This window comes from Lactuca virosa, chromosome 4, assembly GCF_052849685.1.
Source record: "Lactuca virosa cultivar CGN04683 chromosome 4, Lactuca_virosa_CGN04683_v6, whole genome shotgun sequence".
NCBI classification, from domain to species: Eukaryota; Viridiplantae; Streptophyta; class Magnoliopsida; order Asterales; family Asteraceae; genus Lactuca; species Lactuca virosa.
The window spans coordinates 137,524,660-137,552,277 of NC_136429.1; the positions used below are offsets into that span (position 1 = coordinate 137,524,660).

Consider the following 27,618-nt stretch of genomic DNA (forward strand, 5'->3'; position numbering starts at 1 on the left):
ATTCACTACATAAAATATTGGATTTTCTGGAAAAACATACTAGCATTTTCAAAGTACAAAGACAAGCTTCCTATCACTAAAACATACTTATGAACTCACCAACTTAAATGTTGATACACTTTCAAAATCACTTTGTATTCTCAGGGAACCAGTAGACAGGTACACCCACAGGATTTTGAGAAGATGGGGCTTTATAGAGTCTCGTCTTTTATACTTTTGTTATACACTTTTGATGTCATACAAACTATGATATAAACATATGTAAATACAATATTTTATTAATGTAATGGTTGTGTTTTCTTTTATTACTATTATACAATTGTTGTGATACTGTACATGACGTCCTTCGCCCCTGAACGTTTTCGCCGTTCCGGTTTGGGGGTGTGATAGAAGGCACCTCATTCTGCATGGAGAAATTATGTTGATTTCAATGAGTACGTCTGGTAAGCTTTGTTATATGAAAAAGCAACATACTTTCCTCTTTTTACCAATATTGATGATGCACTTACATTTTTTTACCAAAATAGAAACATACTTTCATTTGTTTATTACCAATTTGCTATTCTAAATACCTTTTTAATGATGCTTTATTCTTTATCTTGTTTCACACCATCTATGTTTTTTAAGGTCCCAAATTCGCCTTAAACTTGGTTGCCTATTTGACACAAATTCATTTATCCTCTTGAAACCATCACTACAGTCAAACATATTCATCTTATGATCTTTTTTTGGGCAGTCAACACATTGGCTTTTCTATATAGCTTTCTTTGACAACCTTTGACTTGTAGCTTCATATTCTTTTTATAATCCTCTACTTTATTACAATATTATGACTTTCTAAAGTTTTTTTTTGAAGGAACATTATTATGTTGGATGTGACATGTATGAAGGAACAACTAATTATATATTGTAATGACTTTTCTACCCTTTACTTTGTTCTAGTTCTTTTTCCTTTTAGCTTTACTGAAGGTATTTTGGTAATGTTGGATATGCAGGTATATGCTTTTTTCACTTATTGTATTGGGGTAAAATCTCATTTGCCTATTTTCTCCAGGTAAGTAACATGTTTTACGGGCTGTTTTTTCTTGACTTAATTGGTTAAGCACATAGTTATACATGGTTGTTTCTTTTTTATTTAATTTGTACAATAATGATTTAATGGATTAATGTATTAAGACACAAACCATTTACCAAACTTTTCCCTACTTTTTTCCTCCCAACTCCTATCATGTTACAGTTTGATGGATATTATGAAAGATGTATTCTGGAATGTAAGGGTAAAATTGCTATTTAGTCTCATGCATCAATCTAGAAAAAAATCCTAGAAAATAAAACATATCTTACCTTATGTATACAACAATTTTTACCCATTCAACTACATCATACATGACTTAATGGGAAAAAGGAACAACACCTTAGTCTTTTTTTTCATGTGTTTCAACTATTAAAATTCAATATCACTAATCTTTTGATTTTCTTATTTATGTAGATAAGGTGTTAGTAACGCCAAAAAGGCAGATAATGCCTTGAGTATTTCTAGCTTGTGGTCCCCTGTGTTTTGTGTAAGTTAATCATTTTGTTTTCGTTCTGCTTTCTTTTTTACTTTCTTTCTCTTCATGCTAATGTATATGTTGGAATTGCATATCTATCTTCTAGAAATCCACATCTTTTACATGAATTATATATGTTGTTGTTGGTTTGTTGCTTGGAGCTAGAGTTCTTATTGGTGAGGTAAATTTACATTTTTATCCTTGTGTACTCACATAATGTGTGAACCTCAGTAGATAAACATGCATACTTATTAAAAAACTAATTCACAATCTATATGTGGTCATACTTACTAAAAAACTAATTCATATTTTCTTAATGCTTATATGTTAGGTCTTTGAGTTTGTCCACAAAAACTTTGAGAGGTTCCTTGAAGCATTCATGGATAAACTCCAGATTCCTTTTTCAAATAGGTGTTCTTAATCTCTTTCAGTAACAAATTTATTGAATTCCATATTCTGTTATATTAATGTTTAATTATATTTTGCAGGAATTCCCTTAAGCTAACTAATTAAGTTCTTAATCTCTTTCAGTAACAAATTTATTGAATTCCACATTTTCATCGTAAAGAATCTAAGAGAAGGAGATTATATTACTATTTGTGAGATTTTTATTTCTATTATGTGACTTTTATTAGGTGAAATATTACATTTTTCCATAATATTTTTATGTATTTTGTTATTTCTACATGTTACAATTTAGTTATTTATTTTATTGTACATTATTGATAAAAATTACGTACATATAAATAGCCTAAATTATAGAATCTCATGACCGACATATTTTTTGTGCCACAAAATATTTTTTTTATTGTGACAAATAAAAAAGCGTCATTAAAATCTTAAAATGTGCCACTAAAACTAATACAAATTTTTGAATCAAATAAAGATTTTAATAGTGATAGCGAAATTGACATTAATACTCTCGCTCAACAATTTACAAATAATCAAGATATTAATCAACTTATTAATGAATTTTCTAAATTAAATAAATTTAATCAATCCGAACGTAACACATTTGGAAGAAATCAAAAGCCAACACTACGAAATTATTTGAATAGACCTTCTCTTCCTGATGTTCAAATTAAAGAAAGAACATTCTAGTATGATCGTTCTGTCTACGATGGATCTTCTGTCTACGAATGGAATATCGATGGATGCTCTGAACATCAAATAATGAATATTGTTCAAGAAATAACCGTGGCCGCTAATGCTTACAAGTCAAAAGGTAATACTCAACTTCAAATTGTTAATATCATTCTTTTTGGGTTCAGTGGAACTCTTAAAGGCTGGTGGGATTTCTATGTTACACCTGAAGAAAAAAATGGGATTTTGACTGCTACTAAAACCATAACAAAACAAGAAAATGGTAAACATATACAAACGCTAGATGAATATACGGTTAATACATTAATTTTTGCCATTATCAAAAACTTTGTTAGAGATCCTACGACGCTTTAAGAAAAAACATATGAAATATTAATGAATTTACATTGTAGAAAACTTACTGATTTTAGATGGTATAAAAATAATTATCTTGTTAAAGTCTTTTCAAGACCTGACTGCAAAGAAACTTATTGGAAAGAACACTTTATTGTTGGCCTTCCAAAACTATTTGTAAGAGTTAGGCAAAAACTAAGAGAAAGCTTTAATAATCAAATTCCTTATCAAAATCTAACTTACGGAGATCTAATCAATTATATCAATAAAGAAGGATTAGCAGTTTGCGCAGATCTTAGGTTTAAAGAAAACCTTAAAAATAGAATCAATAGTAAAAATGAATTAGGAAATTTCTGTCAACAATATGGATACCAACCCTTAACTGGACCATCTACATCAAAATCAAGAAAAAATCTTTGAAATATTTTAAGAAAAATAGAAAATATAATAATCCAGAAAATTATCATAAAAGAAATAAATACTCTAAAAAATATTGCAAAAAGTCATCTAAAAATCTAAAGGAAAATCAAAAGACATTATTATTTTTCATAAATGTGGAATTACCGCCCACACAGCCAACAATTGTTATGCCAATACAAAAATAAATGAATTAAATATATCTGAAGAATTAAACGAACAAATAAGAAAAATTATTTTAAATTCAGACTCAGACTTTGAAGAAAGTATTTCTAACTATCAAACAAATAATTTAAATGTTTTAGAACATACTACTTCTGATTCAGATAGTTATGATGTATGTGAATGTATTGGTAAATGTCACTGTAATACAATTAATGTGATTACAAATAATTCAATTAATGTTCCCACTCGTAATGATAAAGAACTACTAAAAAGCTTAAATTCTATTAAAGATAAAAATATCTAAGAATTAATTATTAAACAAATGTTTAATAAGACAGAAGGGGACACCATTATATCTAATAATACTAAATTATTTAATCTCAATATTTGAAAGATTTTCTAAGAAAACCCAATTTCTATTCAGGAACTTCAAGAAGAATTAAAATTGGTTAAACAATAAATAAAAGAAATAAAAAACAGACTTCTTATTATTAAAAGGAAAAATAATCTCTAACAAATAAAAATGATTTTCAAGAAATCGAAAAAGAAAATTAAGAAGTATTAATTGGAAAGATTATAAATTCACAGCTTTCTCAAAAATATAATACTCAGATTACTCTAGTAAAAGATAATTTTCAAATCAAGATAACAACTTTAATTAATAGTGGTGCATACATAAATTGCATCTAAGAAGGAATAATTTCTACTCACTTCTATGAAAAAACTTCTTCTAGATTAAATGGAGAGGCGGCTCAAAATTAATCGTAAATTACAAAGTTTCGGATGTTCATATTTGTAACAATCAAGACTACTATTTTAAAACTCATTTAATTTTAGTAAAAAATTTCACCTCTCCTCTAATTCTGGGAACACCTTTTATTCCTACGATATATTCATTTAATGTCCATGAAAATAAAATTAAAACTAATATTTTTGGAAAAGAAATTATGTTCAAATTTTGTGAACCTATTCAATACTCAAATATAAATATACTCAATTATAAAAAAAACAAGCTAAATATCTTATCAATGAAATAAATGATATTCGTATAATTAATCAATTAGAAGAAAAACATATTCAAGACAAATTAACAGCTTTAAAATCAAAATTTGAAAAGAATATCTGCTCTAATATTCCAAATGTCTTTTGGATTAAAAAATAACATATCGTCAAATTACCTTACATTAAAATTTTAAATGAAAAAGACATTCTTTCAAAATCAAGAGCCATTCACATGACTAATGAATTGGAAATTCATTGTAAAAAAGAAATTCAAGACTTATTAGATAAAAAGCTAATAAGACCTTCTAAGTCACCATGGTCTTGTTCGACCTTTTATGTTATAAATGTAGTTTAATTAGAAAGATGATCACCCGGATTGGTTATCAATTATAAACTTCTAAATAAAGTTTTAGAATGGATTAGATATCTTATTCCCAATAGAAGAGATTTATTGAAAAAACTTTATGATTCAAAAATATTTTTAAAATTTGATATGAAATCAGGATTTTGGCAAATACAGCTTCATGAAACTGATAAATATAAAACTGGTTTTAATGTTTCTTTTGGATATTACGAATGGAATGTTATGCCTTTCATATTAAAAATTCTCCTTCTGAACTTCAAAATATTATGAACGATATTATCATTCCTATAAATACTTTCGCTATTGTTTATATTGATGATGAACGATATTATCATTCCTATAAATAGTTTCACTATTGTTTATATTGATGATGTTCTTATCTTTTCAAAATCTATTGACCAACATTTTAGACATTTAAACATATTCCATGATGTTATTTATAAAAATGGTTTAGTTGTATCAGCAACAAAAATGCATCTATTTAAAGATCAAATACGCTTTTTAGGACATGACATCATTAAAAACACCATTAGACCAGTAACAAGAAGTTTAGAATTTTCAAGTAAATTCCCCGACGAAATTAAAGATAAAAAACAACTTCAAATATTTTTAGGATGTTTAAACTATATACATGACTTTTTCAAAGACTTGGTGTAACATCCCAAAATTTAAAACCAAAAATTTCATTTTTAAATGAGTATTAAAGAAACCATTAGTGTTAAAAACATTCATTGTGTCATCTCGTAACAAAACCAAGTGTCAATAAACAAACATGTCTCAATAAAACATCATCAGAGTATATCTCCCAAGAATCTCATGTGCGGAATAATGGTGTGATGCGTTGCAATCATGCTGGCTCCTTTCCCTTCAAAGAAGAGGTACATGAAACCAAAACTGAAAACTGTAAGCACAAAGCTTAGTGAGTTCCCCCGTCATACCACATACCATACAATACACATACTGCCTAGCATATACGGGTGTTGGCCTACCCCTTTGGTCTCTTTCAACCGATAACTACCTAGCATATCAGGGTGCTGTCCTACCCCTTCTGTTTCTTTAAACGGGTAACTGCCTAGCATATCAGGGTGCAGGCATACCCCTTCGGTCCTTTCGACTGGTAACGGGGACTATTTCACCCCTACTACTACCATATATAATTCTAGTACATAAACACATAAGTCACATACTGCCTAGCATATCAGGGTGTTGGCCTACCCCTTCGGTCCTTTCGATCGGTAACGGGGTCTGTCCTACCCCTCCTACCACTATCACATAATATCATAGCATACTAGCACATAAAGCGTAACAAAGTCAAGGTCAAGGTCAACTTTGGTCAAAGTCAAAGTCAAGGTCAACACCCCGGTCAAATTCAACATATGGTCAAAGTCAACGTTCCGAGTTGACTCAACTCGCCGAGTTGACCCATCAACTCGTTGAGTTCCATAAATCCAAAAACTCTGAACTCACGATCCAACTCGTCTAGTTCTTTCACAACTCGTCGAGTTCCTCCTATCCATTGTATCGGGACTTTCCCATTCTACTCGTTGAGTCATCCTTAAACTCGTTGAGTTTTCCTTTTTATAGAATCGGGACATTTCAACCCAACTCGTCGAGTTCCTCTATGGACTCGACGAGTTCTTCAGTCTATTGAGCCATCTTAATAGATTAAGCTCCTATCCTTCAGATCTGGACTCCGCACTTCTTCTACACACTAAAAATGTCCTTTTAAGGGTAAAGTTTCAAACTTTACCCGTTAATACCCTCATTTGACGGGTTTAGCTCAAACCCTAACTCTTTAGGACTTAGATCTTGGTCCACAAATCATCCATACACCAAACTAAAACATATCAACAAAGATCTAGGCCTTAAACACTTCATGAACACGTAAAGCTTCCACCTTTCACTCCATGCATGGCCTTTTGGAGCTTAAAAGGCCAAAATAACATCCTATGTCTTGAATGGGGGCTCGAATGGCCATAAAGTTTTCACCTTTATGCCATAACAGCCCTTCAAGGTCCTATATCCGGAAGTACACATGCTTGGGACGTCCATTTCCCAAAAGCTAACATTCTTGGACCAATACCCCCCTTAAAAGTGAAATGAAGAGATCTAAGAAATCATTGAGCAAGTTTGAGACTTGCTTACCCGAAAATGTTGCAAATGAAGTGAAGTTTGTGGATCTACTCTCTTCTTCTTGAGTCCTCTAGCTTCCTCTTCTTCCACAAGCTTCAAAAGCACAAGTTTCTATCGAAAAGGTCTCACAAGCTCACACAAGGCTCTAGGGTTTTATGGCTATGGTTTTGGGACTTGGAGGCTGTAAATGAGGCCAGCCTTTAGGGATTAATGTGTTTAAATAGGGTGCAAAACCATTAAATTAGGGTTTCACTCTGCCAGCCCTACTCGTCGAGTTGGGGTTCCCAACTCATCGAGTAGGTTTCTTAACCCGCGTCCCAAAAATAATTCTTACTTAACGAGTTTGGGGCCTCCAACTCGTCAAGTTCTCATATAAAGGTGAATAAATTTTATTTAAATACGTACTAGGAACCAGGCGTTACACTTGGGAATTATATGCAAACCTCTTTATAAAATATTAAAGGATAATCCAGAACCATGGACTCAAAAACGTACTAATATAGTTAAACATATTAAACAAAAAATTCCAACATTACCATGTTTAAATCTACCCCATCCAAATGCAAAAATTATAGTTGAAACTGATGCTAGTGATATTGGATTTGGAGGTATATTAAAACAAAAAATTTTAGATTCAAAAGATGAACAACTAGTTCGATATTTTTCTAGTGACTGGAATGACAGCCAAATAAACTATTCAATGGTCAAAAAAGAAATTTTAAGCATTGTTTTATGCATCAAAAAGTTTGAAGATGATTTATTTATGAAATAGTATTTATTAAGAATTGATTGTCAATTTGCAAAATCAATTTTAGAAAAAGATGTTAAAAACATTATTTCCAAACAAATTTTTGCTATATGGCAAGCCCTTCTAGGCAATTTTGTTTTTGAAATAGAATTTATTAAAGGAGAAAATAATTCACTTCCAGATTTTCTTTCTCGTGAATTTTTACAGGGGAAATGAGTTCTTCCTCTTCATCCTCCAAAACAGATAATAAGAAGCCTATTTCTCAAAAACTTGTACCTTTTCTCCCTCATCTAAATAGATTTTCTCCTTTATCTCCGGAAAACAAATTTGTACTTTTTGCTGACGTTCTTCAAAACAAAGAGTCAAGACTTATCACTCCTAATATTTCTCCAATCAAAACTGTCAATCCTTTTATCAAATCTTCATCCTCGTCTTCATTGGGAAATCAAAAGGTTGTTCCTTCTAGTCCCAATAAGACTTCATATATTATAAATCCAAATATTGAAAGAATTCAAATTCTTGAAGACTCAAATTTCAAAGTTAAATCAAGGATTTCATATCCTCACTGATCATCTTTTCGGTCGAGGAAAAACCGTTTATTCTGATCCTTATAAGACCAGAGAATATTATCAAACTATTCTTCAAGAATTTGGTTCTATATGTTTCATTCATCGTTCCAATGCATCTAAAAGAACAATTGATTACAGTAAAACTAAAATTCTCAAGGTCATTTCTCCTCAAGAATGGTCAATGAATCCACATTCTGAAAAGATTTTGGTAGGATGTGTTGCTTACCCAAAATATTCCTATTATGATTATCAAGAGGCTTGGTCCAAAGCATTCCTTGTACGCAATTATTCATATTCTTGGTTTATCTTTTTTGATCTAAACTTTGACTATGAATACCCTAAATGGTTCGTTAATTGGTATAAGTTCATGGGCTTAATACCAAAATGTCTACCTGATGACGTTTTTGTTGGGTTATGAGCATATCTACAATCCTATGTGATCATGCAACCCTAATTAATTTGGATCTAAGTTTTTCACTAATTGAATGTGCAAATTGAATACCAAAGCAATAACCCTAGAAACTAGCATACAAATCGAAATTCATGTATAAATTAGGGTTAGAAGATTACCTTACTTGTTATGTAATAATAACAAGACAATCTTGAAGATCCTTGACTCTTGAAAGCTTAGTGCCCCAAATGTTGCACCTCTAATGGTTCACACACACCCAAGGCAATAAGTTGAAAGGAGAGAGGAGGAGGCACTCTATGATTTTCGACTATGCTAGGGTTAGCTTCCAGTGGCCGAAAATTCAAAGAGTAACCCTCCTTAAATACTTGTGGTTGCTAGGGTTTTCAAGTGGAAACCCTAATTTCCTGCTTAAGGACTAAGCAACCCACAGACCCCTCCTTTAGAAGCCCTTGGACGAAAATCTATAGGGCCTCCCTATAGTTTTCGTCCACTCCTATCCAAGGGGTCCAAGAGCCCAGTTTCAGAACTATCAATGATTTGCAAAACATCCCTTGCATTATTAATCAGTTCTTTTAATCACAAAATATATACAAATTAATTTCTGATCAAATACTAATCAATAATATGATTTCTAGTTAATATATTATTTTCAAAATACATTAATAAATCAATTATCCCAAATAATAAATTCAACCTCTCTCTCCAAAAGTCATCTTGTCAAGTTGCATAAGTGAAGGCAACCCAAAAGGACCATGCTACTATCAAATCAAGTACATACCAATTATAGTTATGGGCTTAGACACCTAATCCAATAGTCTCCAACTTGGATAAGTCTAATAACTATGATTGCAAGTATGACCTCAAAATTTGACTAGCAATCGTAGCTTTCAAAAGCCGCTATCGAACTCTGACCTAGTCAGTTACGTGTCCTTTAGATAAGTGATCAAATATCCCACCGTTCTACAAGATATCGTATGGACATGAGACATGGATTATAATCAATCTCAGTCCAAGATTTGTTTCCCGATTTTCAATTTATGACGACTGACAACAGACTACTAATTGAACGCATCAATTCAGTCCAGGCTTGGCCAAGCGCTTAAGATGTCATCACTAAATCATCGAGGGGACCACAAATATCGCTTTTATCCCATTTAGGGTAAAAGGAACGGATAAACTTTGACTATATGCTTGTAATATTCACTCATCAATCATACACAACAATACACTTTATAACATCAAGTTACTGATGCGTTTACGTATTATCAATGCACAACCGACTCATAACAACAAATCAAATATCTCCGTTTGAAGAATATAAGGTATTATCGTCTCAAAATTACTCGTGATAAAATCCATGAAGTAATTCTCTGAGCATGGGTTTATCCAATACTCAAATTCCCATTTCAGGGGTACTCATGATCACTGCAGCAAACCAGTGCCATGTCTAAGCTGTTAGACAATCTACAGTCAGATTCATGACAGTCTTAATTCACTACTTACTTCCAAAAGTATGATCGACTGTGGATATTTGAATAACCTAGTTATTCGGGAAGTAAAACATGCGAAGTGAAACACAAGAATAACCTAATTAATTACGGTCTCAAAACTTTTGAATATAAATAAAAAACTTATTATTTAATCACCATATTAATTAGACTTTATTCATTGTATAATGTTTCGAGTAATCAACTTAATACTTCAATTAAAACAACAGTCATGCCATGCTCCAAGCACACACACTATGTTTATCTATGGTCCTTCCCCTTTGTGAAACAGATCAATTGAAGACATTTCCAATGATGCTCATTTCACAATTCCAAATCCTTATCACAAGTTTAAGAATACCAAATTCTTTCCACTACTAGAATCCGTTAGAGTCTAAACTTACATGCAATTATCCTTTTGTAATGTCAAGGCATCAAAGTCACAGAGACTTTGTTAATGATATTACAAAACATTCCATTGGAGATTGGTTACAAAAACAATTCCACGGAAGTGAAGTCTCAAATTCAAAGAGCATTCCTCGAACATCCTTCTTGCATTAAAGTTTCTAACCTCACACACAGATCTCAATAATCAACTCCCACTATGGAAACATTTCCATATTCCCATATGACTATCAATTTTGAACAAGAGTTACCTCCACTCAGAACATGTCAATATGGTCCTTCCAAAATTATACTATACTTCCAACTGTCCACAAACAACCAATCTTAGGTAAACCTCAGATTGTTCTAGTCCCTTTCCCTCTTAATGCCCTAGGCATTTGGAAAATCAGAACGAGTGAATATTATAGCATATGCGATTAATCCTATATCTGAAGCATATGAGATTCGATACATAATGTCTTACATAAAGACTTGATCAGTCTCTTGCTATAATATTTCCATATACTGAATTTTCTATGTTGAATCATTTCAACATGATATTCATATATGTTCATGACTAAGTTCTATTAGATCCTTCAATCTAAACTTTTAGATTTGAAATGAAAGTGCTCTCTCCCCTATAACTTTCTATAGCAAAACAACTTCCAAACTTTGCAACTTGCAAATTTGTAACCTTTGTTTCCTACAACCAACATTGCCTACTTGCAACACTTAGTATAACAGTTATGCTCCCACTAGCATAACAACTATTCTCTTACTAGCATAACAATTATGCTCCTACTAGCTTTGACATGTACCCAAAAATTAGTTGGACTTCTAGAAATAATTACCTATTGACATTCTTACCAAAGTTCAGATTCCTGATATGTGGTGCTTCGATAAGTCTTTATGTAGACTTCTCAAGCTCATACACATTTCATTAGATAGTTTATGTGTGTGTATAACCTTTTCAGAACTTATAGCAATAAGTGTCGAATGTTCAAACTATTTGCCATTTCTCACAATTCGAACTATGAAAAGGGATGTCGTAATCACACTCGAATTTGAGAACGCAATTATCACAACTACTAACTCTAATGATATTTCTATAAAATCTACTAGTGAAAGAGTTTCCTCACAATCATTTTCATGAAGCAGAGAGAAACCTCTTGCCACTTAGATTTTATGGTGTATGTGTTCCTATCCATGTGAATTTGTCATTTCCAGCCACTATCATAAGACCAGGTTTATGACAAATTCAAACTCATATGGATTGAACTTGCTTAATCTTAATTTCTTGTCATCCGGTAGCACAAGGGCCTACCCAGTGCTTCCAAGTTATTTAGAAGCTTGATATTTGCATATTTAGCTATATTTTTATGTTGGATTTTTATCATTTATTGGCTAATTAATTGCATATTATGGACAAAAGATACTTAATATTGTTCAAATTATATTTTCAGTCCAAAAAAGAAGCTCGAAAGCAAAAGGAAGCAGGATATATGAACGAAAGCTCGGGAACGAAAGAAAGAAGAAAAAGGCTTAATTCTGAAGCTACTCGGCGAGTAGGGTCGTCTACTCGACGAGTAGACATGAAGGTTCACAAAGCAATACATGGAGTCCTTGCCGTATACGGATTCCTCAAGGGGGACTCGACAAGTCAGTTATCTACTCGACGAGTAGCCCCTGTTTTGAGAAAAATATAAATAGACTTCACAAACCCGAATTGAGGACTCTCTGGATTTTTGGTGGAAACACTTGGCGATCAAGGAAGCCCTTGGAGCTCTGGAAAACGTTGAAGAACCCTAATCCTTCATTCTTAAGAGATTAAGGCACTTTAGGTTTAATTTTCCACTTTACCTTTGAGTAGAATTATGATAGGTTTATTTGAATTCGTTTTTAAGCTTTCATACACTGAAATCATGAACTAATTTCGTTAGTTTCTGTTTGGGGAAGACAATTTTGCTCCTATGGTTTAATTTACTCTTTTGATTAATTGTTAGTTGGTGATATTGTTAAGTTAAGCTTGTTAAAGACCCTTATGCATTAATCATAACTATTTTCTGTTAATTGCTAAGTGATTAAGCTGCATGAACATCTCTTAATTGCTTATCTCATATAATTTATGTGAACACAATACTATATGCCTAGGAATAATGAACATGAAACTAGGATTAACTAGAAGATAGGTAAGTTAATGTGTGAGCTTGTGTGATACACCATCAACAAGAGGTTAATTGAATCACCAAATTTAATTAGCTAGCTACAAGTCTTATTTAGCCCGAATAATTAACCTAGGAAATCTATTAGTTTAATCAACTGGCCATTGCTTGAATTGGTATGTTTTCTAAGGATTAGTAATAGCGAATGCGAATCTAATCACCAGAGTCGGTAACCAATAACAATTAATCTATTATATTATCATAAAAATTAACTATAGGAGTAAATAAGTTGAACCTAAACAGAAACCCTTTTTGATCATTGAATTTAGTTTGTTTTTACGTGTTTTCAGCTTTTAGTTGAGTAGTTAAGTTTTAGTTAAGTTTCTAGTCTTGCAAAACTAGAGAAACCCCTATTTTCTATTACTTGTTTTAGTTAATTCTAGTTTTTAGTTTTAATTTTCCGTTCCCTGAGTTCGATACCCTACTTATTTAGCTACACCACAATTGATAGGTCCACTGCCTTTGTGTGTCAATTTTATAATTAAAAGTAGGATTAAAACTAGTTGAGTTTACACACATCAAGTTTTTGGCGCAGTTGCCGGGGAACGGTTCAAAAATTAATTCTAATTCCTAGTTTTATCGATCCTTTGTGTGAGATTTATCTTACAAAAAGTTATTTCTTAGGTAATTTAGTAATTAGGGTAGGTTTTAAAAATTTTCAGTTTTTAGAAGTTTAATAAGTATTTTGTTGTTTTTGCTCTGAACTCGCCGAGTGCAATCGAAGTTACTCGGCGAGTCCATCGCTGTTACACAGATTCGTTTTTCATTTTATTTTTGTTCCTTTTACGCGTTTTACTTGTTTTGTTTGCAGGCATTAAATGACCAGAGGATCCAACACAACCTTGGTTCCTCCACTTGAAGATCCAGAATCCGCTTTGAGGAAAAACAAAGGCAAGGGGGTTGAAAGCTCTAATACACCTAAGAACTCACCCTTGAAGAATATCATATCTGTCTTTAGCAAGAAGAAGAGCAGTAAATCAGGAGGATCCAGCATCTCCTTGACAAACGAAGACCCAATCAAGGAGGACATCGAATACGACTCCGAATCCGAAACCGAGGAAGAGAGCGACTTTGAAGGCGAACCAGCTAATCCCATGGCTAACATCGATGAAGTTCCCATGGGCGAATGGAAGAAGAGGATACGAGATGACACCGGCCCGGGACTTGTGCAACCCGCAATTCCCGCGACTGCCACTTTTGAGCTTAAGGGTCACATACTTGCTCAACTCAAGGAGATCCCCTTCTACGGAAAAGACCACGAAGATGCCTATAAACACTTGGATGAAGTCAACGATGTAGCTGATTATTTTAATGTTCCCAATGTGCCTCGCGAAACCTAGCTGCTTCGTATGCTTCCAGTTACATTCAAAGGTGTTGCAAAGGATTGGCTCAAGTCCCTCCCTCCCGGATCCATCACTACATGGGCTAAGATGAAAGAAGAATTTATTGACCAGTTTTGCCCACCTTCGAAAATAGCCAAGTTAAAAAAAGCTATTGCCAACTTTGAACAACAAGCTGGAGAGTCCCTTTATGAGGCATGGGAGAGATACAAAAGTCTACTAAGGAATTGCCCACATCATGATCTTAATAGCCAACAAGAAGTCTCAATTTTCTATGATGGAGTCAATGTGACTACAAGGCAGCTTCTTGACTCGCAAGGACCGCTCACCAGGAAGCCACCCCTGGTGATCAAGGAATTAATTGAGGAATTCTCTAAACATTCTAGAGAATATCATAACCCATGGAATGAAGTAAGTAGGGGGGTGGTGAACACTGTAAACGATAGCATGGTGGCAATGATGGCTAAACTAGATAGTTTAGATCGGAGGATGACTAAGATGGATCAAACAATCCATGCTATTCGGGTTGGATGTGAAAATTGTAACGAACCTCATCTTACTAAAGATTGTGATTTGGATGAGAATGGAAACAAGAAAGCTCAAGTATTCTATTCAAGTGGCGATAGATTTGATGATAATTGACGGAAACCGAAGAAGGAATGGCTCCCTTATGACGAGTACAAAAAAGCAAAGGAGGAGAAATACAAGCAAAAAGAACGGAGTTTCTATCAAAAGGAGGAGCCGGTTATGGAAAAGAGAACTGATTTGGAAGAGATGTTCACAAGGTTTGTAGCTGCGTCCGAGAAGAGACACAATGATACCGACGTTGAGTTGAAAGAGCAACGAGTAATGCTTAAAGATCATCAAGCTATGATGAAATATCAACAAAATTTGCTTAGGAACCAGCAAGCCTCCATTCATAACATTGAAAAGCAGATAGGACAGCTTGCACAACAAATCAATCAAAGAACACTTGGTGAACTTCCGAGCAATACCGAACAAAATCCAAAAATGGCGCATCTAAATGTGATAACCACTAATTCTGACAAAATTTTCACCCCTTTGAGCTCTATTCAGAAGAACCCCTGTAAGGTGCAAACAGAAGAGGAGATTGAAAGGAATTCAAGCAAACCTGACTCGACTCGCCGAGTCGGTATAATGGACTCGACGAGTCCGAGAGCTGATGAGAAAAATTGTTCTCTTTTGAAAACTTACAGGCCCCTTTTGCCATTTCCAATCCGAGCCATACCAGATGAGCAGATTCAACAGTATAGAAGATTTATGGAGCAAGTGAGGACCCTTCACTTGAACATTCCATTTGTTGAAACAATACTTCATACACCCAAGTATGCAACTTTGCTTAAGAACCTCTTCACCACAAGACAAAATATGGAAGAAGTGGCTGAAGTATTGCTAAATGAACTACCAGAAAAGAGGGGTGATCCGGGAAGCATCTCCATACCTTGTCAATTTGGGAACATAATTTCTACTCATGCGTTGACCGATTCGGGTGCAAGCATTAATCTAATGCCATATTATTTCTTCAAGAAGCTAAATTTGCCGGAGCCAAAGCCGATTCGTATGAAAATCCATTTAGCCGATAAGACAATAATAAATTCAAGCGGAGTATGCAAAGATCTTCTCGTCAAAGTCGATAAATTTGTGTTTCCCGTGGACTTTGTAGTGCTTGACATGGAAGAAGACCCTAGAGTTCCAATCATTCTTGGAAGACCATTTTTGAATACTGCTTGTGCAATAGTCGATGTGTGTGAATCTACACTAACACTAAGGGTAGGGAATGATTCAGTGGTGTTTAAAGCGAAACAAGAGAAAAAGAATGAAGGGATGAAAAACGGGGAATTTTCCTTAGTGGATTTGGATGATGAAGTGTTAGAAAGAGAGCTTGCACTTTTGCAAGAAGAAAATCCAAACAAATTTCTATTACCTTCTGAAGGGAATTTTGATGCTGGAGAAGATTTAAAGGAAATAGAAAGGTTGTTAGAGGAAGCTGAGTCAGAAGAAACAACAAAAATTATGGAAACCTCACAGACTCGCCGAGTCGCATCAACTGACTCGACGAGTCCAATCGAGAACCTCAAGAATCATGAAGATCTCAACTTGTTTCTTACAAGTTCCTTTTTTGATCTTGACATATACACTTCTCCTGATCCTTTGGGAAGTCCAATAGAAGAGGCTGAAATTGTGGAAAGCTTTAACTTCCAACACGCACAATTGGCTTACCTTGACACAATGATAAAGGAAGAAGTGATTCAACTTGACGAGAGGGTAAGTTTGGGAGAAAAGGAGAATGCAAGGGGTTGGAATAATGATGTCAATAACTCATCCATTGAGTCACTCATGGCTAATCGAGAGATCGAGTCAATTACAATCAAGAGAACCAAACCTCGAGCCCGAGTGTCTACTAATTATGAAGTATGTGCATTTGAACCACCAGATTATTTAGAAGATAAGGAGGAATCCTTAATATAAAGTAAGGATAAGGTGGAAACTATACGGGAAATCGAGATTGACAAAGAAGGAGTACAAAAGATGGGTCCAAGGAACGGGGTGAAGAAGAAAAAGGTTGGGAAACGGATCAGTTATGCTATACAAGAGGATGCTGCGAGGAAAAGGAGAGACGAATTGAGACGGGCGTATAAAAGAAAGATACATGCTTACAAGACAAAGTTTAAACAACAAAAGATTAAGTGTGAATTCCCGATGGAGGAAAACGAAGAAACGTAAAGCGGGAAGGAGTCCAGCTAACGACTCCTCAAAAAGAAGCGCTTACGGGAGGCAACCCGTCCCTAGAGTTTGCTTTCTTTTACTTTTCTTCGTTTTTAGGATTTATTTTCATTTTGCTTTGGATTTGTTTTTATCAATCTTCTTCTGTGTTTAAAATGATTGCTTGAGGGCAAGCAATGCTCAAGTGTGGGGTGGCCTACATTTTATTTTGCAAACTCAAATTTTTCACAGAATGAAAAACTCGACGAGTCTCTAAGTCTACTCGGCGAGTCCATTTCAGAAATCCCGAAAAATCGCTGAATCAGGCATCTACTCGCCGAGTAGGTCCGCCTACTTGACGAGTCCATATATTACCCGAAAAAAAATTATTTTACACTCTGTAAAAGAGGGGTTTTTACACTCTGTAAGAGAGGGGTTTTTACCCTAATCGAGAGATCGAGTAAATTACAATCAACAGGAACCAAACCTCGAGCCCGAGTGTCTACTAATTATGAAGTATGTGCATTTGAACCACCAGATTATTTAGAAGATAAGGAGGAATCCTTAATATCAAGTAAGGATAAGGTGGAAACTATACGGGAAATCGAGATTGACAAAGAAGGAGTACAAAAGATGGGTCCAAGGAACGGGGTGAAGAAGAAAAAGGTTGGGAAATGGATCAGTTATGCTATACAAGAGGATGCTGCGAGGAAAAGGAGAGACGAATTGAGACGGGCGTATAAAAGAAAGATACATGCTTACAAGACAAAGTTTAAACAACAAAAGATTAAGTGTGAATTCCCGATGGAGGAAAACGAAGAAACGTAAAGCGGGAAGGAGTCCAGCTAACGACTCCTCAAAAAGAAGCGCTTACGGGAGGCAACCCGTCCCTAGGGTTTGCTTTTTTTTACTTTTCTTCGTTTTTAGGATTTATTTTCATTTTGCTTTGGATTTGTTTTTATCAATCTTCTTCTGTGTTTAAAATGATTGCTTGAGGGCAAGCAATGCTCAAGTGTGGGGTGGCCTACATTTTATTTTGCAAACTCAAATTTTTCACAGAATGAAAAACTCGACGAGTCTCTAAGTCTACTCGGCGAGTCCATTTCAGAAATCCCGAAAAATCGCTGAATCAGGCATCTACTCGCCGAGTAGGTCCGCCTACTCGACGAGTCCATATATTACCCGAAAAAAAATTATTTTACACTCTGTAAAAGAGGGGTTTTTACCCTAAATTGCAAACACTTTCAGCCATTCATACGAGCCGCCACCCCCATACTCGACGTGCACTCTCTCAAGCCTTCATCTTGAATCTTCTCTTCTTTTGCGAATTCAACCAACAAGGAACCATGTCTAGGAAAGGTCAAAGTTCACGAGGAGGCGGTTATGGGGACATCCTATGGTTGACTTTTCCAAGCATCACCAACAAGTCTTCACTCACACGTACAAAAAGCAAGTTAGAGGCTTTGATGCGAAAGGAAATATATGTTCCTAATGAGTAGGACTGGTCATGGATAGGGCAAGCTGGGTTGGAAGAAGTGCTGAACCATTACTTGGTCAAGTCTTGTGAAGTTAACGGGGTACAAATAATCTGTGACGGGTGGAGTCGGTTGTTCAAGCTTCAAGAACCCGTGTATCAAGAGCTTTGCTGGGAGTTCTTTTCCACCATCTCTTTCCGGGGTGGTGATGACTACTATAATCGAATATTATTTCATTCTGCCTTGGAGGAAAGTTTCGCCAGTGCAGCATTACAGAGCTGGCATGGAGGCTTGGTATTTATGATCAGAATGAGATCATGTCCGAGGCTTTTGAGTCATTTTTGGAGCAGTGCCACAAAGACTTGCCCTAGGATGTGGTTGCCTCTACTTGGTGGACCACCATTGCCAACCGGGTTTACATTCCTTCATCCGCCCAGGAGGGGAGCATCCGTTCCCCGATTCATCGCTTAATATATCGTTTGATCGCGAGCTCTATAAACATGCGAAAGGATGACGATAAAGTCCCCACTCTCGACATCTTCTACATGTAGAGTATTATCACTCCTAATGTATTTTGCAATTTGCCATATTGCATGGCAAAATACTTGGTAGAGGGGGCAGTCAAAGAGCGGGTGACTTCAAAAATCAATGGTGGCATGTTTGTTACAAGGCTTGCGAGAACTTATGGTATTTTGGACCGACAAGAGGCACGAACATTGACTATGATTCCTAGTCCTCCCTTCAGCACAACATTATTCAGGAGGGCTAGGATCATTGAGGATTATGGAGGGGGGCATGTTAGTGTTCCAAATGATGATGAACCGTTAGTGCCGCAGGAACCGGGAAGGAGGGTGAGACAAAGGAGAGAGCGGATGCCACAAGACCCACCGGTTATTCCGGTGGATGAGGAGCTACCTATGGATTGGTATAATGTTGAGCTGCGAAGATACCAAGACGACCTCGGGCGGGGCGTGAACTATGTCAATGAGTCATTTGCTTATTTATTTGAGCAATTGCATTTTGTACCAAGGCCCGGGCCCGGATTCCCGTATGTGTCCAGTTGGGATGAAAGGGTGCAAGCGAGAAGAAACCAAGCGGGCGGAAGTGGAGCCGGAGGAGATGAAGACGAGGAGGAGGATTGATGCTTTATTTTAATATGTTTTTTATGTTTAAGACTATTTACTTTCCTTTGTTTTGGGTGTTGAACTTGTAGGATGTTTAAGCAGGAATTTGTTTTCCTTTATCACTTGTGATTGTTTTCTTTTCAGATTGAAGGATTGGATGCATGCAAGAGTCTCAATTATCAAGGTTAGAGTGAGGATCGGGTCTAGATGAGAATGTGCATGAGTTTAGGGTCGAGTCCGTTCTCAAGGAGGGTCTTAGAGTGTTATTTGTTGAAGAAAAATGAAGAAAACACACTGAGTTATCATACCCAGCCATATCAGAAAAGGAATCCAAAAGCAGAATATTTATATTTCTCACTCAGCGATGGACTCGCCGAGTGTACATTACCTACTCGACGAGTCTGAGTTCAATTCCACAATTTTTCTGCTTGATACGTTGCTACTCGTCGAGTTGCCGTATAGACTCGACGAGTTTATCACTTTTCATTCTCAAGGCTTATATTATGCTCATATTCGCTACGGGTCTCGCTCATATTCCTTAGAGTTTGATTCCTGAAGATTTTCGAGTATCTTTCCTGCATTATTGGAGCTTTCCCACACAAGATATGACACTCAAGGCATGGATGAGCTGTTCTCATGTCTAAAGTCAGTTGAAGATGGAGCTAAATTGAAGAATATCAACCTCGCGAGTACTATCCCAGGGGAGTTTGTTCCAATTCCTTATGTATTTTATTGTTCTTTATCATGCATAATATGCAATGGGGACATTGCATAAATTAAGTGTGGGGTAGGGGGTTGGTTATATTAGTTAAATTAGTAAGATTAGAATCCTAATTCTAGGTATAATTTTAAAATTGCTAGGACTTAATTGAGAAAATTTGGTAAAAAAACAATTAGGATTCCATGCTAGTGTTATGTTTGATGATTCTTTGAAGACCCAAATGTTTAGTTGAGCCTATACACGTTCTAGTGCATTTGTGGCCTCCTTTATTCTAGTGAAATCATGGGACAAAAACATAACCTCGCTTAGTTTGACGGATGCAATATGTTTAGCATCGTGTACCAGAAATGTATCTAGGAAAATTATTATCTTTAATCAATAAAGGTTGAAGTCGAGCGCCCTTGCTTAAGCATGTAGGTATTGAGTGAAAAAAAGTGAGTTACATGTAAAAAAAAGAGAGAGAATTACAAGAAAAAGTTGAAACAGTTTTGGAGCTATTAAAGTGAAGATCAAAAGATCAAAATTCCAAAAGTTCAAAAGTTGAAGATACCTAAAAATCAAAGAAAACCAAAAAGGTGGCAAATTTGAAGAATTCAAAGAAATCCAAGTTCAAATTATCAAGAAAGTGAAGAATTCCAAAAAGCTCCATAGTGGTATCGAAAATTGTAATTTTTAGATTATGTATGCTTGGGTTGCTCAACCAAAAACACCTTGAGGCTAGGAGGTTTTCTGCGGATGGATTCGGAGGGATGCATAAAATGAGCATTGTTCAAAAGAAGTGGGCGAGTGTTTATGAGGATTGTGAGTATTTAGGATGAGGGGGTCGTTTAGGAAAAATTTAGACACAAATGCATGCGTTGCGGTCTTGGCATAATGGCTGGGTTGGATTGGGATTGTCTATGTAATATTAGTGTGCCTAATTTCAGTTTTGCTTGGGGGCAAGCAAAAGTCAAGTGTGGGGTATTTTGATATTTGCATATTTAGCTATATTTTTATGTTGGATTTTTATCATTTATTGGCTAATTAATTGCATATTATGGACAAAAGATACTTAATATTGTTCAAATTATATTTTCAGTCCAAAAAAGAAGCTCGGAAGCAAAAGGAAGCAGGATATATGAACGAAAGCTCGGGAACGAAAGAAAGAAGAAAAAGGCTTAATTCTGAAGCTACTCGGCGAGTAGGGTCGTCTACTCGACGAGTAGACACGAAGGTTCACGAAGCAATACATGGAGTCCTTGCCGTATACAGATTCCTCAAGGGGGACTCGACGAGTCAGTTATCTACTCGACGAGTAGCCCCTGTTTTGAAAAAAATATAAATAGACTTCACAAACCCGAATTGAGGACTCTCTGGATTTTTGGTGGAAACACTTGGCGATCAAGGAAGCCCTTGGAGCTCTGGAAAACGTTGAAGAACCCTAATCCTTCATTCTTAAGAGATTAAGGCACTTTAGGTTTAATATTCCACTTTACCTTTGAGTAGAATTATGATAGGTTTATTTGAATTCGTTTTTAAGCTTTCATACACTGAAATCATGAACTAATTTCGTTAGTTTCTGTTTGGGGAAGACAATTTTGCTCCTATGGTTTAATTTACTCTTTTGATTAATTGTTAGTTGGTGATATTGTTAAGTTAAGCTTGTTAAAGACCCTTATGCATTAATCATAACTATTTTCTGTTAATTGCTAAGTGATTAAGCTGCATGAACATCTCTTAATTGCTTATCTCATATAATTTATGTGAACACAATACTATATGCCTAGGAATAATGAACATGAAACTAGGATTAACTAGAAGATAGGTAAGTTAATGTGTGAGCTTGTGTGATACACCATCAACAAGAGGTTAATTGAATCACCAAATTTAATTAGCTAGCTACAAGTCTTATTTAGCCCGAATAATTAACCTAGGAAATCTATTAGTTTAATCAACTGGCCATTGCTTGAATTGGTATGTTTTCTAAGGATTAGTAATAGCGAATGCGAATCTAATCACCAGAGTTGGTAACCAATAACAATTAATCTATTATATTATCATAAAAATTAACTATAGGAGTAAATAAGTTGAACCTAAACAGAAACCCTTTTTGATCATTGAATTTAGTTTGTTTTTACGTGTTTTCAACTTTTAGTTGAGTAGTTAAGTTTTAGTTAAGTTTCTAGTCTTGCAAAACTAGAGAAACCCCTATTTTCTATTACTTGTTTTAGTTAATTCTAGTTTTTAGTTTTAATTTTCCGTTCCCTGAGTTCGATACCCTAATTATTTAGCTACACCACAATTTATAGGTCCACTGCCTTTGTGTGTCAATTTTATAATTAAAAGTAGGATTAAAACTAGTTGAGTTTACACACATCCCAGCTCACCCATACATATCAATGTACTTTCACTGATCAAGGTGCTTTGCCTTGTGAAGTAAAATGAAAAACATAGAACTGATAACCATTACCAACTCAACTGGAATGGGCACAGAAACAAGAATGTGTCAACACGATAGGTTATCAACCTCAGGTCGTGTGCTAGTGATTACTAAAAAGTTTATTCTCGATTGTCTCTTGAAACTTTTTAAGATCAACAGCACTCCCACTGACTTCTTGACATATAAGATTCTCTGTCAAGGAACATTCCTCGACAAACAAATATTCAAGAGTTTGTGTGGGTTATTATCAAGAAAACACTTCATATAATTGGTCTTAGTTGGTCTTTGTTTTAACCAAAACATTACAACTACCAATTTCAGATGTGCTAGAGCAAGAAAACATTTCTACTCCACATTTCATGAGGTGTTATAAACCTACTTAGAACATGTTACTCAAGGTACAACTTGGAGTAACTAGAGTATGACTCTAAAACTTGATCTTGGAACGAAGTATGACTCATCTTCCTGATTTAACCATTTCAACAATACCTGGTTCCTATTCATAGTCATATAAATGCACTAATGTGTCCTTAGAGGATCAATTGTGACATGGTTTCTTAATCATTAAGATGATCATAAAACATGATACTAAAGTACTCTCCTTTCCTTTCAGATTGGAGAAACTTTTATCTTTCTGCCCAATGGATTCTTTTTAATCGTTCTGCTATACCTTGAAACTTTTCAAGGTATCAGAATTATACTTAATCTTATAAGCATAACCATATGTACTGAACTATTAGTAAATCACGATGAATAGACTTATCGTCCTTTGTGGTGGATCTGACCAGTTCACATCAATGTGTACTAGATCCTTTGGTCCTTCACTTGACTCACATATACATATGAACAAGGAATTAGTCCTAATTTCCTAAGGATCAAGGTTCTCATACATCACACAATTCAAATTGCATGACTCCAAGTTTCTGTCCAATTGAAACTTGGGTGATAAGAATCCTTCCTCACTTGGTAGATTATGACACTACCACAAGCGATATAACTAAGAATCAAATCCATTTTCAACATTGCTAATAATAGAAATATAAACACCAATTTTCATAAATGCCATTGCAAGTAATCATAAAGCAAATACGATAAAACCAAAATTTACTTTATTGATAATGTGCGGAAAACTTGTCCTTCCAATGCAAATACATATGAAAACTATGTTTCTAAATATTCCTAAGCAATCTATCATAACTCCTAAGTAGCAGCTCAAAAATCTGATCATCGAGCCTTGTGATCGAAATCCATTTCTCACGATCAGACTCAGCTTACTCCTCTTTTAAGCTTCCTTCTTTCTCTTCGATCCTACAAAACATCAAAATGTGATTATCACATCATGTAATAAGATCTATAAATAGGAACTTAATATAGTTAGATAGTGGATTTACCTGAAGTAGAGTAATACAATTTGACTTCACTTTCTCTAAGATCTCTTAGGTAGTCTGGGCAGCTTCGCTTCTAGTGTCCCTTCAATTGGCAGTAGAAACAGATGGATTCTTTAGCATCGGCACATGGAACTATCTCAGAACTGACCTTTCTCTTATGGTCAAACTTTTTGACCTTGGCTGGTTTCTCTCCCTTAGGAGGAGAAACCATTTCTGGGCTACATCATTGCTATTACCAACGTCCATGGAAATTTGGGAGACAGATCCTCCAAACAAATTTTCTTGACTAGTGCGCCAAAGCATTTTTGCTTCAGCAACAATTAGCAAATATGTCAGATCGATTAGGGTCACATCGTGATCAGTCATGTAGTAGTCATTCAGGAACTGACTATATGACTCAGGAAGCAAGTGAAGAACCAAGTCAACAGGTAGCTTCCTTGGGAAAACGACACCCAACATTGCAAATCTGTAAATGTGCGACTTCATATTGAGGATGTGTGCACACACAAAATTTCCATCTTGGTGTTTTCATGCCAATAGGGCTTGAGTGACTTTGAACTTTTCAAGTCAACGAAATTGTGGGTTAAGGAGAATCACTGGAGGAGGTGGAGGAAGAGAAGTATGACTTCCAGTTCCACCAATGCACGACAAAGGGAATGATCATTCACCTTGATCGACACGTGGAAAATCATCTTCTGAAGGAAAACCTTTTTCAAAAGGATGAGGAAAACCATAGTTGCCAGAACTCGACATCTGTAAAGGGAGAAAATTCAAGTGAGTTGATTTAGATCCTTAATATAACACCCAAATGAAATATGAAGGCTAGGACCTAACACAATAATTCACAATTCAGAAGAGGGATGCCGTAATCCAATTGTAAATTATTTGAAGGTAGGTAAATGACGATTTACCAATTCCACCGTGAAAACAAAATTAAAAAAATGAATTAGGTTTTAGATGAAATTCCTAGATCTTTTGAGATTCATCGAACTATTCAATGGCATGTTTAATCTCGATTATGCCCTTTAAATTTGTGACTGGGATACCGAGGATCACAAACAAGGTGTGAATAACCATGAAAATTAGCTTGGTACTCTCGATGTCATTTACCACCCAATCAATGTGTCGGTTAACCACACACGCTCCATTGATCAATGATTACGAGCTACCCACTGCCACCCTTTGTTAGTCCAAGTTAGTGTGTCGGTTAACCACACACGCTCCATTAACCACTTGTCATGCATGGCAATGTGAAATTTCATGGATTAGCATCAAATTTACACTTTCCTAAAGTAACTAAGATTGAGAATTTTATAAAAGCGTTTAGTTACTTTATAATTCATTGTACTTTTAATGAGAGTTTAGTGTCCTATCCTACCCGTTCGGCTAACAACCCTCCACTAGTCAAGAGTGCGGTGGGTAAGAATGGATACCCAATGACGGTCATTTTATAGGTTGCTTCCTTAAACACCCCTTATAGACCAGCTTCGTGAATGAGGCCTACTAACGGTAAGACTGGCTTTTCTTATACATATATAATATTAGACTTTTAATTTTATATAGTATAAGGGTGTATTTTAAACATATAAAATACTAAAGGTTTAATCATTTAATAAATTAAACATTTAATTTAATTAAATTTAAACCACATATGGATTTATTAATTGTCTTTTAATTAATCTTTTAATTAAATTATTGATAAAATCCACAAGGATATCTTCTAGGGTTTTCCATTTAAATTTCCAAAATTAAACTTTTCATTTCAAATTTAAATCAGAAAACCAAAAGGGTGTATTTTAAAACCGTTCAAAATACTAGATTAAATTTTAAATAGGAAAATAATCTTTATCATTATCCAAATTTAACCAAATCCTTTAATTATGATAAGGATATCATATTACCTTTCAGAAAATTCAGTTTTAGGCATTAAAAGCGAATTAAGGCAATTATCCTAATCAAACAAAGATATCGAAATCGACAAATCAGGGATCTGACGAGTCAACTCGTCGAGTTCAGGGCAGTGAACTCGTCGAGTTCCTGGAACAGACAACAAAAACATTTTGCTTCTTCTTTGGACAGTTCACTATAGCATTAAACTCAATTGAAAAACATCCTATGCTCTAATACCTCTGTTGGGTTATGAGCATATCTATAATCCAATGTGATCATATAGCCCTAATTGCTTTGGATCTAAATTTTTTACTAATTTAACATGCAAATTGAATACCAAAGCGATAACCCTAGAAACTAGCATACAAATCGAAATTCATGTATAATTTAGGGTTAGAAGATTAACTTACTTGTTATGTAGTAATAACAAGACAATCTTGAAGATCCTTGACTCTTGAAAGCTTAGTGCCCCAAATGTTGCACCTCTAATGGTTCACAAACACCCAATGCAATAAGATGAAAGGAGAGAGGAGGAGGCATTCTATGATTTTCGGCTATGCTAGGTTTAGCTTCCAGTGATCGAAAATTCAAGGAGTAAACCTCCTTAAATACTTGTGGTTGCTAGGGTTTTCAAGTGGAAACCCTAATTTCCTGCTTAGGGACTAAGCAACCCACATACCCCTTATTTAGAAGCCCTTGGACGAAAATCTATAGGGCCTCCCTATAGTTTTCGTCCACTCCTATCCAAGGGGTCCATGAGCCCAATTTCACAATGTTAGAACAAAGTTCTTGTCGGATCGATAGATTCTAAGCAGAAACACAATTAAAGACGTAATGAAGAACACAAGAATGGTTTAACTGATGTCGAATGATTAAACTTTAACACCTCAGAAGAGCTCGATTAAGAACTTCGACTGTAGAGGTGTTTAGGGTTACAAAGCAATAATAACTATAATCACGTTAGTTTCTAAGGCATACATGCATGCACTATTTATAGCTAAACCCTACTCAATAATCACGGATGGACAGGCCCAATCCGGATATACAATACTAAGCCCATGACGCAACATAAAATACCCAACAATCTCGCCCTTTGCGTCAATGAAGCCGAAAGCTCAGTTCGGTTGAGCTATAGAAGACTTCTTGACAGTCTTGAACACCTTCGGTATGATGGCCAAAAGAGTATGACGAAAAGTGATATACCACCGAAGCATGTCCGTGAAGTTCTTCTTGTCTGCCTCAGAGTTCTGCTTACACCGATGGATGATACTAATTATGTGCTCTAAGCAGTCTGTTGAGAACAGATGCTTGTCAACAAGAGCGAAAAGAAATCTGTTGGCTTCGCCTCTTGTGAACATCACTGTGAGATGTTTAGAATCAATTTGACCCATCTTCATTTTATTCACATCTCCAGGTTTTGCTGTTGGCTTTACAGTGGGTTTCTTCTTCAAAACTTTAGCTATCTCCTGATCCATTACAGCTAATTCATGGATATAGGAGGCCAACATCCTCTTTAGATGATCTAGGATCGGCTCATATTCTTTCGTATTGGTGAGCAGTATGTTAAACAACAAGATCCAATCATGAGGATTCAAGTTTGGAAGATCTGCCAGGGATATAACTGAAACCAAGTTTGCTGAACCTCGG

General features: G+C 35.3%; 1 non-coding gene across 1 annotated transcript; it reads right to left on the bottom strand.

Moving 5' to 3' along the window:
• Nucleotides 1-14,368: 14,368 nt before the first annotated feature.
• LOC145110209 (small nucleolar RNA R71) lies at nucleotides 14,369-14,475 on the bottom strand. The gene has a single exon (XR_013709590.1). It is a non-coding gene; the product is annotated as a small nucleolar RNA R71 (small nucleolar RNA).
• Nucleotides 14,476-27,618: the final 13,143 nt, after the last annotated feature.